Below are 12,638 nucleotides of genomic sequence, written 5' to 3'. Positions count from 1 at the left end.
GGTCTGACTCTTAAAAGCCAAAGACCAGCAGGTGGGTGTCCTCAGGGGCAAATGGACTGCACTGGTACGCATTCAAGTGGACTGGAAAAAGGTAAGAGGCTTTGGATATTCCATTTTCTCTCTCAGCTCTTCAGCAGGAGATTTAGGCCCTGGGCTGGTACTGTCCTGCAGCAGGGGCATGGTGGACAGAAATGGCTGCATATCAGGCCGAAGTCCATGTCATCCTCTCAGGCATTGCCCCTGAAGATGGAGAATTTTGTTCATAGTCCCAGCCTGGGCACATGGGAGGAACCACCTTATTAAAATTAATTTAAGAAAACAGTATTTACGCTTTATTCTTTTGAATAATTATTAATGTCATGTTTTACAAAGTATCTCTTAAAGGAAAGGTGAGAATCATTTACATAATGTATGTTATACATGGTCTTTTCTATAATTACAGCTTTCACATGTTCTTATAGAATCCATTTCCTTTGGGAACACACAGGCAGTATCTCTGTGTTGATTTCTACTGGGAAATCTTTATGCAGGGTGGAGAGAGTCACATTTCCTAATGAGAGATGGAAAGCATCTGATTACCGGAAAAAGTGTCCAAATTCTGCTGGTATGATCATGGTGCTGCGGGTGGAGGTCAGTTTAAGGAGGATTCAGGCAAAGCAATTTTGAAAGTCTTTTTCATTGTTTCTCTTTGTTTGTTTTTTTTGTGTTTTGCTTTTTTGTTTTTTGCAAAACCATGGGCAGAAACCACCACCTGGACCCACCACATGTTGGAATGAATGAGGGACAGAAATGATGCTCAGGAAATTGAGAATGAAATCCAGGAGTGGTGAAGACGTTTGAGAGGTCAACGGGTGTGAGAGTTGAATGGGTGAATGATGAGAATGTGCAAAACATCTTCTTTCTCCATAATAGGAGAGCATTTAGGCCCCTGAGTCAGACAGTGTCCAGGCCATGGGGAGCAGGATGTTGTCAGCTCTCCTGTGCAAAAGTGAGACTCCAGTAGTGTCCAGTTACCTCATCCAGTTTGGGATTTATTACTATTTTAAAAATGATCCAACAGTATACCATTTTGAAAATGTACAAAAATCTCTATGCTACCATTCATAGATAGAAAAGATGGCCCTAAGATGGTGAGAGAATCAGCATGGTGTTTGGGTTTACATTGTGTATTTTTTTCTCCCAATATCTACAGAATTCCCTACATCAATTTTTTAATGTAACCCAGTGGGTGTCATTTCCTTTCACAATTACAGACATTTCCAGTTCACGGTTAAAACCCTCGGAAAACCCACACCCTTTCTGCTGTGAGGTACAGGCAGCCATGTGGCATCACCGCTAAACATGCCTTCTGGGACGTCAAATTGCTGATTAAGTAAAAGTCAATGCAGTAGATATTGAAGACCTCCATTTTACCCCTCTCACACTTGTAATTCTTCTACCAAGAGGTGATGGATTTTAGTGGTGATTTGCTTTTATAGATTAGTGTAGATTAATGCTTTGGCCAGGGTAAAATTTTTAATTGGGAAAAGCATTCCACAAAGTCTGGAGACATTGCTGGTTGTCAGAGCTGAGGGAGGGAGTCCTGCTGGCCTTGAGTGGGTAGAGTCCCCAGATAGTGTTGAACATTCTAGAGCTCACAGAGCCCCACCAGCATGACCACTACAAAGTTCAATGCTGAGGAAGAGTGGAGAACCCTGATGTGCCTCCCCTAACTTCCCTGGAGCTTTTTACCTTCTCCTTCCATCAGTCTCTACCACTTTCTCACCTCAGCTTGCTCCTTAAATCTTAATGCCCTCCACTGGAGCTGTCCCATAGTTTAAGACCTGTTGTAATCTCTTGACTTCCTTGCCCCTTTCTGATCCTTAGTAGGGTGTCCTCTCGAGGGGATCCCCACCTTTCCTGGAGCTTCCCAGGATCCAAATGCCCCTGCCCTGTTTGGGCACCAGGGATATGGCCATGTGCCTGTGTCCCTAAACGTCCTGTCACTCAGGACTTTTGTGTGAGAGCAGCTGTGGTGATATTACCCTCCCCTACTTTTCTTGGAACATAAAAATATGTACAAACCTTGGAGAGTAAAATTTCTTAATGCATGTCAAAATTTTAAAAATACATATTTTTGCCTCCCAAACTTTACTGGGAAAAATGTATCACACTACCAGTCATGAAAAATGACACCTAATCAGGGTTATTCACTCTATTGTTTGTTTAACAGCAAAATGTTGGGAACAACCTAGACTTTCACCAGCACGATGCTAATTCAACAGATTACCTTATATCTACACAATAGAATATGATGCAGCTGCATAAAAAGTGTAACATCTGTCAGCTATTCATATGGAAACACCTCCATGTTCTATTTTAATTATAGCATCTAAACATCACAGAATAAGATGCAGTTTTTGTACTAGATCTCACCTTGGAACATTATTTTTACTGTTTTTTTGTTTGTTTGTTTGTTTTTAATTTAAAGAGCGGTTGTCTCACTCTCATACTCAGGCTGAAGTGCAGTGACGAGATCATAATTGACTGCAATCTCAACCTTGTGAGCTCAAGCGATCCTCCTGCCTCAGCCTCCTGAGTAGCTGGAATCACAGGCACGTGACCCCATGTCTAGCTAATTTTTTGTGATTGTTTCTGGAGAGATGGGCTTTCACCCAGGCAGGTGAAATCCCAGGCTTTTCTCAAACTTCTGGGCCAAAGTGATCTATCTGCCCACTTTCCCTCCCAAAATACTGGAATTACAAGCAAGTGTCACCACACCTGCTTCTGCCTTTTCTTTTTTTAATTGCACTGCAGTCTGCTCACACATCTCTTTCCCCATCAGGTGATTTCTATTTTTCCTCAATGTCTCAACCATATGTCCATGCCAAAATCTACATGTATTTGCTTTTATTTAGAATTAGATTTTTTTTTTTTTTAAGAGAAGCCTTAGGAATGGTCTCCTAGCTGATTTTCAGGATTCTAATCTTCACTATCTAAGTCATATGTTTGCATTTCCAGATATTGATTACAGTCACTTGTAGAGCATTTAAAGCCTACCAATGCCCGTACCATCTCTCAAGCCTATCTGATTTGGCTGATGGGTGGTGTAGCCCAGAGATTGGTTGTTTAAAACTGCTTTGAAGGAAAAGGGTCATTTTGCAGTGGAGGAACTTTAACCCAGTGATCAAAGTTAATGTTTCCAGTAGTCAGAGATAACGACAACTTAGGGCATTCTAATATAATGGATGGAGAAGGTGCAGCAGCATCCCTGTGGTATTCTTCTACTAACTGTATAATCTGAGTTTAATCGTGAGAAAATGTTAGAAAAGTCCAAAATGAGGGTCATGCTACAAAATAAGTAAGCTCTTAAAGGGAAATCCTAACTTTCCCAGATTAAAAAAGACTGAGAGAACAGTACAATGAAGAGCAATATATGATACTAGATTGAATCCTGGTCCAGAAAAAGGACATTAGTCAGAACATAGAGGGGATGTGGATAAGGTCTCTACAAGCATTCATTTTACAGTGTTAATAATCATTTATTGATTTTCATTATTAGGTACATATCTATAATGTTAATATTTGGGGAAGTTGAATGAAAAGCATAAGAAGAAAAGAAATATAGATCTTTTAAATATTTCTATTAAGTGTCCAAAGTTGAAGATCATTTCCCAACTTCTCTTGCCTAGTGCTGGTCACAGTAATCTTCCTGGAAATGCTGTTTGTCATGTTTGTGACCTTCTCAAAGCTTTCCAGTGACTTCTCTTATCTGTGGGATGAAGTTCCCGTTACGTAGGCTGCCATTCAGTGTCCCCATAGCATGGCTCTAATCTCCCTTTTTTTTTTTTTTTTTTTTTGATCTGTGTTGAAAGACCTGACCAACATTTTACTTTCTTATGGCCAAACTTCTTCTAATTTTTTCATACTTGTTTGATGCCCTTCCCTATCTTCTCAACTTTGGAACTTCAGTCAAGGTGGTGGGAAATATTTTAGAAGAAAAATTATAAAGATAGTTATAGGAAATAGTCACAAACCTTCTTGGAACCTGGGAGTTTGCATAGCTTCAATAAAAGGTTTGGCTGAAGGCATCTGAATTATCTTAAAAACTTAGGACATAGATACACAAGAATGTAGAGGAGTTTATCTAAATAGCTTGTTTACTCAGGCGGTTCTAAAGCCAAGATTTAATCTTATGCTGGGGGAACTACTCTTGGGGAGGTCCTCAATGTCAATTACCTTCTAGTGGTGTTTACTCAAGACCTTTGTTATTTAATCTGAACTAAATAAATGCGAATTTCACTGGCAGATTAGGGCCACTGCTATTAACTCTTTACCGGGCCATTCTAGGTATCCATGAGTTACTTGGCCACCTAGCCTGCTCTTTCACTTGATATTAGTGTCTGAGTGTATTTGTTCATCCATTGCTGGGTCAGGGTCTGCTGGTTGGACCCAGACAGTTGGTGCCCCATGTGAGGACCTGGCATGTTGGTGCCCAGGTCTGAGGTATAGCTGCAAATAATCATGACAGAACCTTTGAAAACTAAGGAGAAGACTGTGTGGTTGGTAAGCCAGTAAGTCGATAAGTCAGTAAGTCAGTAGGTCATCAGTGCCCGCTTGGGATCTCAATTTCGAGGGAATTGTTCAGACTAGGCTTTTATCACGGGATAACAGTTATCAGCACAACAGGAGCAGTATATAAAAGTATTCAAACAGCTGCTTCAAGTCACTGAAACCTCGGTTTTGCAGACTCAGTTAAGGGACCCAATGCAAATTGTATCACTTAACCCATGGTTCCCAAAAGAAGGTAAGCTAGACATAGAGCTTTGGGAACAAGGGGGGAGAAATCTTTTTGTTTTGTTTTGTTTTCTTTTGTTTTGTTTTGTTTTGTTTTGAGAGAGACAAAAGAAACAGAAAAGGGGGAGATGTGGCAGTTCAGTCAGGGTGGTGGAAACGATTTTAGAGGAAAAATTATAAAGATAGTTATAGGAAATAGCCACAAACCTAGGAAGGTGGGGGGTTTGCATAGCTTCAGTAAAACATTTGGCTGAAGGCAGCTGAATTCTCTTAAAAGGTGTAGCTACAAAGGATTGTAGAGGAGTTTACTCAGGTGGTCTTAAGAACAACCTTTGATTATCTGCAGGTGTATGATTGCTCTCTACTCGGGAGGTCAGTAATGTCAATTACACTCTAGTGGTCATATGTCCTTGAGGAATTGATTTGTGAGCAAATCAGAGCACTCACTCTTGGTCTCCACCATCAGGGGGAGGAATCATTTTTGAGTCACATTAGGTGACCAGCCTTAACATGGCTGAGAACGTGAGGTTTTTTATTTTTTCTTTTGTTTTCCAAATGTGTTAAGCTCCCAGGAGGGCTTGTCATAAGAAATCCCATCCATCTTGGACTTTGGTCATCCTAAGTCTTTTTGCTTGGATAGACCTGTGGCAACACGAGTCTTTTGCTTTCCTAAGCCTGTTCCTGAGAGTACATAATTCATTTTGTTGGGGTGGGGGAAAAGATCATTGGGGTTGGTTTTTCACCAAAGAGGCTGTTGGATTGAGTCACTTAGAATCAATACATCACTGGAAATTCTAATTGTCCATGGCCAGAAGATGGATTCTTTACATTGGGACTTCTAAGTTAAAAAATATTTTAGAGCTCTCTTATTCCAAACGGTTAATCAGAGGATTTAATTTCAAAGAAAGATACCTACCTAATAGTGTTATGGCTAGCCTTAAATTTTCTTTAACTAAATTATAGAGCAAAAATCTGACCTAAAACAAAGTTAATTTTTTTTATACACTCAAACTGCTTGCCTTAGAACCTATGAGAAAATAAGAATAAAATCCACTTTACCTTGTCATCGAATAGTTAAAAATTTTATGCTTTTACTGTTGTATCCTGGATTTAATTTCAGATGAAGGAATCAGCCTTATTTGTTTTGATATTTGTGTGATTTTTGAGTTTTTGAAGTGCTCCTTCACCTCTTTGGAGATGCCTCATAGATGCTTGGCTAAGCTGTAATCTTGGTTAAGGCTTATTAGTTTCATTTGGGAACTAATACTTTTGGTTAAAAAAAAAAAATGAAAAGCCAGGAATATCAGCTGTTTTTCCTACCTAAAATCTGATAATAAAAAATCTGAGGCCCGGGACAGTGGCTCATGCCTGTAATCCCAGCACTTGGGGAGGCCGAGGCGGGCAGGTCACTAGGTCTGGAGATCGAGACCATCCTGGTTAACACAGTGAAACCCCGTCTCTGTTAAAAACACAAAAAATTAGCCGGACATAGTGGCGCACGCCTGTAGTCCCAGCTAGAGGGGAGGCTGAGGCAGGAGAATGGTGTGAATCCAGGAGGAAGAGGTTGCGGTGAGTTGAGATTGCGCCACTACATTCCAGCCTGCCTGAGAGAGCGAGACTCCATCTTAAAACAAAACAAAACAAAAAACTGAAAGTGTTGCAGTAGGTAGCTGGTCAGACATGAGCAGGGCAGGAGAGATCCTTCCACCTCCACACACTAGAAATGTCAAGTGTTCATCACCAGGTGATGGTCAAGTCAAGTGGTTGTTAATTCTAAAGTAATATTGGTTGCAGTTAGGTACAGGGAGATACAGTCTCACAATAGATAGAAAACACCTGAAACAGGTGATCAGCAGCTTCCTGATAAGTTCTCAGAAGTTGAGGAAGTGGGCTCAATACGCATCAAGAGGCAACATAATAGAGTTTGTGGTATATGACCTTCAGGAACATTTATTTATTTATTTTTTTTATTTTTTTACAGTTTAGAAGAATTTTTTAGTAACTATGTTTTTAATTTTTTTAATGTTTTATTTTATTTTTAAATCTTTTCTTTCCATAGGATTTTGGGGATTTGGTATTTAATTACATAAATTCTCTAGTGGTGATTTGTGAGATTTTGGTGCACCCATCACCAGAGCAGTAGACACTGAACTGAATTTGTAGACTTTTATCCTTCACCCCCTTCACAACTTTTTCCCGAAGTCTATTTTATCATTCTTATGCCTTTGCATCCTCATAGCTTAGCTCCCACTTATGAGTGAGAATATTCATCGTTTGGTTTTCCATTCCTGAATTACGTCACTTAGAATAATAATCTCCAGTGTCTTCCAGGTTGCTGCGAATGCCATTAATTCATTCCTTTTATGGCTCAGTAGTATTCAGTCATATATATACCACAATTTCTTTATCCACTCATTTGTGGTTTACATTCCCAACAGCGGCGTAGACGTGTTCCCTTTTCACCGCTTCCACATCAACATCTATTATTTTTATTTATTTATTTTTGAGATGAATGGAGTCTTGCTCTTTCACCCAGGTTGGAGTGCAGTGGCATGAACTTGGCTCACTGTAACTTCTGCCTCCCAGGTTCAAGCCATTCTTCTGCCTCAGCCTCTGGAGTAGCTGAGATTACAGGCATGTGCCACCTCACCCAGGTAATTCTTTTGTATTTTTAGTAGAGACAGGGTTTCACCATGTTTCAGCATGTTGTACATGCTGGTGTCAAACTCCTGACCTTAAGTGATCCGCCCATCTTGGCCACCTTGGATTACAGGTGTAAGCCACTGTGCCTGTCCAACAACTATTATTTTTTCATTTTTTGATTATGAACATTCATTCTTGCAGGAGTAAGGTGGTATCACATTGTGGTTTTCATTTGCGTTTCCCTGATCATTAGTGATATTGAGCATTTTTTCACATGTTTGTTAGCCATTTGTATATCTTCTTTTGAGAATTGTTTATTCACGTACTTAGCCCACTTTTTCATGGGATTGTTTGTTCGCTAATTTGTTTGAGCTTCTTGTAGATTCTGGATATTGGTTACCTTTCAGATGTATAGATTGTGAAGATTTTCTTTCACTCTGTGGATTATATGTTTAGTCCGCTGACTGTTGCTTTGCTGTGCAGAAGCTCTTTAGTTTAATTCTCACCTATTTATTTTTGCTTTTGTTGCATTTGCTTTTGGGTTCTTGGTCATAAACTTTTCGTCTAAGCCAATGTCCAGAAGGATATTTCCAATATCATCTTCTAGAATTTTTATAGTTTCAGGTCTTAGATTTAAGTCCTTGATTCATCTGGAGTTGATTTATTCTCCTACTTTCGGTTTGCCAATTATTTCAGCACCATTTGTTGAATAAGGTGTCCTTTACCCATTTTATGTTTTGGTTTGCTATGTCAAAGATAAGTTGGCTGTAAGTATTTAGGTTTATTTCTGGGGTCTGTATTCTGTTCCGTTGGTCTATCTGCCTATTTTTATACCAGTACCACGCTATTTGGTGACTATGGACTTAGAGAATTGTTTGAAGTCAGGTGATGTGACACCATCAGATTTGTTCTTTTTGCTTAGTCTCATTTTGGGTATGTTGGCTCTTGTTTGGTTCCATATGAATTTTAGAATTGTTTTTTCTAGTTCTGTGAAGAATGATGGTGGCATTTTAATGGGAATTGCATTGAATTTGAAGATTGCTTTTGTCAGTGTGGTCATTTTCACAACATTGATTCTATTCATCCATGAACATGGGGTGCATTTTCATTTTTTGCATCATCTATGATTTCTTTCAGCAGTGTTTTGTAGCTTTTCTTGAGGTCTTTCACCTCCTTGTTTAGATATATTCTGAGTTATTATTTCTTTAAAACTGCTGTTGTAAAAGGGGTTCAGTTCTTGATTTCATTCTCTGCTTGGTCACCGTTGGTGTGTAGTAGAGCTTCTGATTTGTGCACATTAATTTTGTATGCTGAAACTTTTCTGAATTCATTTATCAGTTCTAGCAGCTTTTTGGAGGAGTCCTTAGGGTCTTCTAGGTATATGATTATATCGTCAGCACACAGTGACAGTTTTATTTCCTCTTTACCAGTTTGGATGCCCTTTATTTATTTCCCTTGTTTGATTGATTTGGCTAGGACTTTCAGTACTCTGTTGAATAAAAGTGGTGAGAGTGGCCATCCCTGTTTTGATCCCCTGCTGAGAGTGGATGCTTTCAACTTTTTCTCATTCAGTATTATGTTGGCTGTGGGTTTGTGTGCCAATTTTCCTGAGCGTTTTAATCATAAAACGATGTTGGATGTTGTCGAGTACCTTTTCAGTGTCTACTGAGAGGATCATGAGATTTTTAAATTCTGTTTATGTAGTGTGCAACATTTATTCACTTGTGTATGTGGAACCATTCCTGCATCCCTAATGTGAAACCTACTTGATCATGGTGGGTTATATTTCTGATTCAGTTAGCTAGTCTTTCGTTAAGAATTTCTGCATCTGTGTGCATCACGGATTTTGGTCTGTAGTTTTCTTTGTTATATCCTTTTCTGGGTTAGGTATTAGGTGATACAGGCTTCATAGAATGATTTAGGGAGAATTCCATCTTTTTCTAGCATGTGGAATAGTGTCAAATGAATTGGTACCAGCTCTTCTTTGAATGTCTGGTAGAATTCAGCTGTGAATCTGTCTGGTCCTGTAATTTGTTTTGTTGTTAATTTCTAAATTACCTTTTCCATCTTGCTGCTTCTTTTCGGTTTATTCAGGGTTTTGAATTCTTTCTGATTTAATCTAGGAGGGTTTTACATTTCCAGGAATTTATTCATTCCTTCTAGGTTTTCTAGTTTATGCACATAAATGTGTTCCTACTACCTTTGAATGATCTTTTGTATTTCTGTGGCATTGGTGGTAATAGCTCTCATTTCATTTCTAAATGAGCTTATTTGGCTCTTCTCTCTTCTTTTCTTGGTTAATCTTGCCAATGGTCTATCAATTTTATTTATTTTTCCAAAAAGCAAGCTTTACATTTTATTTGTAGTTTGTATTATTTTGTTTCAACTTCACTTAGTTCTGCTCTGATCTTGGTTATTTTCTTACTTCTGCTGGGTTTGGCTTTGGTGTGTTCTTGTTTCTTGAATTTCTAGAAATATAACCTTAGACTGTCTATTTGTGCTCTTTCAGTCATTTTGATGTAGGCATTTAAAGCTATGAACCTTTAGCATACTCTTTGCAGAATGACAAAGGTTTTGATAGGATGTGTCACTATTGTTCAGTTCAAAGAGTTTTTAAATTTCCATCTTGATTTCACATTTGACCCAGGGATCATTCAGGAGCAAGTTATTTAATTTCCATGTGTTTGCATGGTTTTGAAGGTTCCTTTTGGAGTTGATTTCCAGTTCGATTCTCTGTTGTCTGAGAGAATACTTAATATAATTTTAATTTTCTGAAATTTTGTGAGACATGTTTTGTGGTCTATCATATGGCCTATCTTGAAGAAAGTTCCATCTGTTGATGAATAGAATGTATATTCTGGGTTGTTGGGTAGAATATTCTGTAAATATTTCTTAAGTCTTTTTGCTCTAGGGCATAGTTTAAATCCCTTGTTTCTTTCTTGACTTTCTGTCTTGGTGACGTGTCTAGTGCTGTCAGTGGAGTACTGAAGTGCCTCACTATTATTGTGTTACTCTCTATTTCATTTCCTAGTTCTAGTAGTAATAGTTATATAAATTTGGAAGATCCAGTGTCAGGTGCATATGTATTTAGGATTGTGATATTTTTCTGTTGGACAAGTCCTTTTATTATTATTTAATGTCCCTCTTTGTCTTTTTTAACTGCTGTTGCTTTAAAGTTAGCTTTTTCTGATATAAGAATAGTTACTCCTGCTCACTTTTGTGGCCATTTGCATGGGGTATCTTTTTCTACCCTTTTACCTTAAGTTTATATGACCCTTTATGGTTAGGAGAGTCTCTTGAGGGCAGCAGGTACTTGCTTGGTGCATTATTTTCAATTCTGCAATTCTGTATCTTTTAAGTGGAGCATTTAGACCGCTTACATTCAATGTTAGTATTGAGATGTCAGGTACTGTTCCATTCATCCTGCTATTTGTTGCCTGAATACTTTGGTTTTATTCATTTATTTATTGTATTTTTGTTTTATAGGTCCTGTGAGATTCATGCTTAAAGAGGTTCTGTGTTGATGTGTTTCCAGGATTTGTTTCCAGATTTGGAGCTCCTTTGAGCAGTTATTGTAGTGCTGGCTCGGTAGTGGCAAATTCTCTCAGCATTTGTTTGTCTGAAAAAGACTGTTATCTTTCCTTTATTTGTGAACTTTAGTTTTGCTGGATATAAAATTCTTGGCTGATAATTTCTTTTAAGGAGGCTGCAGATAGGTATGCATGCTCATTTGAAGTGTTCTTCCGTTATTGAAGATTACTAATACTATATGTGTTGAAAAGCATTTGGGATTATTCACTTAATTGATGAGTACTCACTTATTTTTACATTAATTTGACAACATGTACAAACAATATATAAACATAGGTACAGACATATACATATATGTGATACCAAATAGAACATATGCATCTACACATAAAAATAGAGGGAGACAGAAATACTTTAGAATTTTTATTTTAAAACTGCACTTGTTTATAACCAGAGAATGGTCATGAAAATCGTTGACAATAGAATAAAAAATGACTTTTTGTGAAACTTGGAACCTGGCCTTTTTTTTTTTTTCCATAAAAGATTGAGGTTTCTAAAAGCTAGCTTTTATGCAGGGCTGTGCAGTTGTGAGTGTAGTGTTAGGGAACAGGTGCTTAAGTGAACGATGAGACAGAAACAAAATGCTGGCTGTCAAATCCTGAAAGCAAACGGGTAAAAATCATTCCTGAAGGTGGATGTCATTCAGGAGACCTTGTAAATCTTAGAGTGCCCTCTTACCAGATGAAGTGGAGGATGAGGTTATATTATGGAGTTAGGTGACAGTAGGCACATACTTCTTTGTCACAGTTTTTTTTTTTTTTTTAATCTGTAAAAATGGGGATGGTGGCACTTAGGATTTTTTTGTCAGGACTGTAGGCACATGAAAAGCTCTTAGGATAGTGCCTGGTGCATAGTGAGTGTTGCATCAGTGTGTGAGCTATTATAATTATGGGAATAGGCAAAAGTGCCACCCTGGCCATCCAGAGTGTGGAGGTAGTTTCCAGTCAGGGTCCAGGCAGGCCAGCTGGAGATAAAGCTGGTTGGTGGGGAAGCTTAACTTCCAGGAGTAGAAGAATTTAGGAGGACTAATTCATGCACAACATTCTGTAAACATTCCTTTACCCAACAGTAGGAATGCTCAGAGTGGGTGTGGCTTCCGTGACAATCATTATCTCCTGGGAATCTAAGAATATGTCCTAGGGTTGAATGGCTTTGATGTAAGCCAAACCCAGAAATAGGCAGCAGGGCTGCCTTGCAGATAACATTCATCTTGAAAAAGAAAACATTCATCTTCTAAAAGAATACCCTCTTCCGGCCCAGACAATTATTTTTGTTTTTGTACTATCCTAATTTTTAAGGTGTAAGGAGAAAGACTGAAGAATAAAATAAAGAAGTGCATGTATGAAATAACAGGTTGAATTGAGACTGGTATGCGTAAGTTAAGAGAAATCGTGTATACAGTTTGTGCGAACATAAAAAGGATTTCTTGTTGCAAGCCGACCTCTCTATATAAATAATACTCATTGCCTTTAGTGCATAGAAGACTCTATCACAAGAATACACCATCAGAATAATGAGAGAATGGGTAGTGTGGCTTCTTTAATTGGCAGGTTAGACTGAGAAAGTTACTAAAGAGAAAGGAGATGAAGGAGAAGATAGGTGAGGGCAAGAAAATTGGGATGGTGAAA

At 38.4% G+C, this 12,638-nt stretch overlaps 1 long non-coding RNA gene across 1 annotated transcript in view; it reads left to right on the top strand.

Annotated features, from left to right (window-relative positions):
- The window catches only part of LOC140711843 (uncharacterized), a 480,768-nt gene that overhangs the window by 59,819 nt on the left and 408,311 nt on the right, over window positions 1–12,638 (top strand). The window lies entirely within an intron of this gene.

This window comes from Chlorocebus sabaeus, chromosome 6, assembly GCF_047675955.1.
Source record: "Chlorocebus sabaeus isolate Y175 chromosome 6, mChlSab1.0.hap1, whole genome shotgun sequence".
Taxonomy (NCBI): Eukaryota; Metazoa; Chordata; class Mammalia; order Primates; family Cercopithecidae; genus Chlorocebus; species Chlorocebus sabaeus.
The sequence above is the reverse complement of the archived record's forward strand: the minus strand, read 5'-3'. Positions and strand labels throughout refer to the sequence as shown.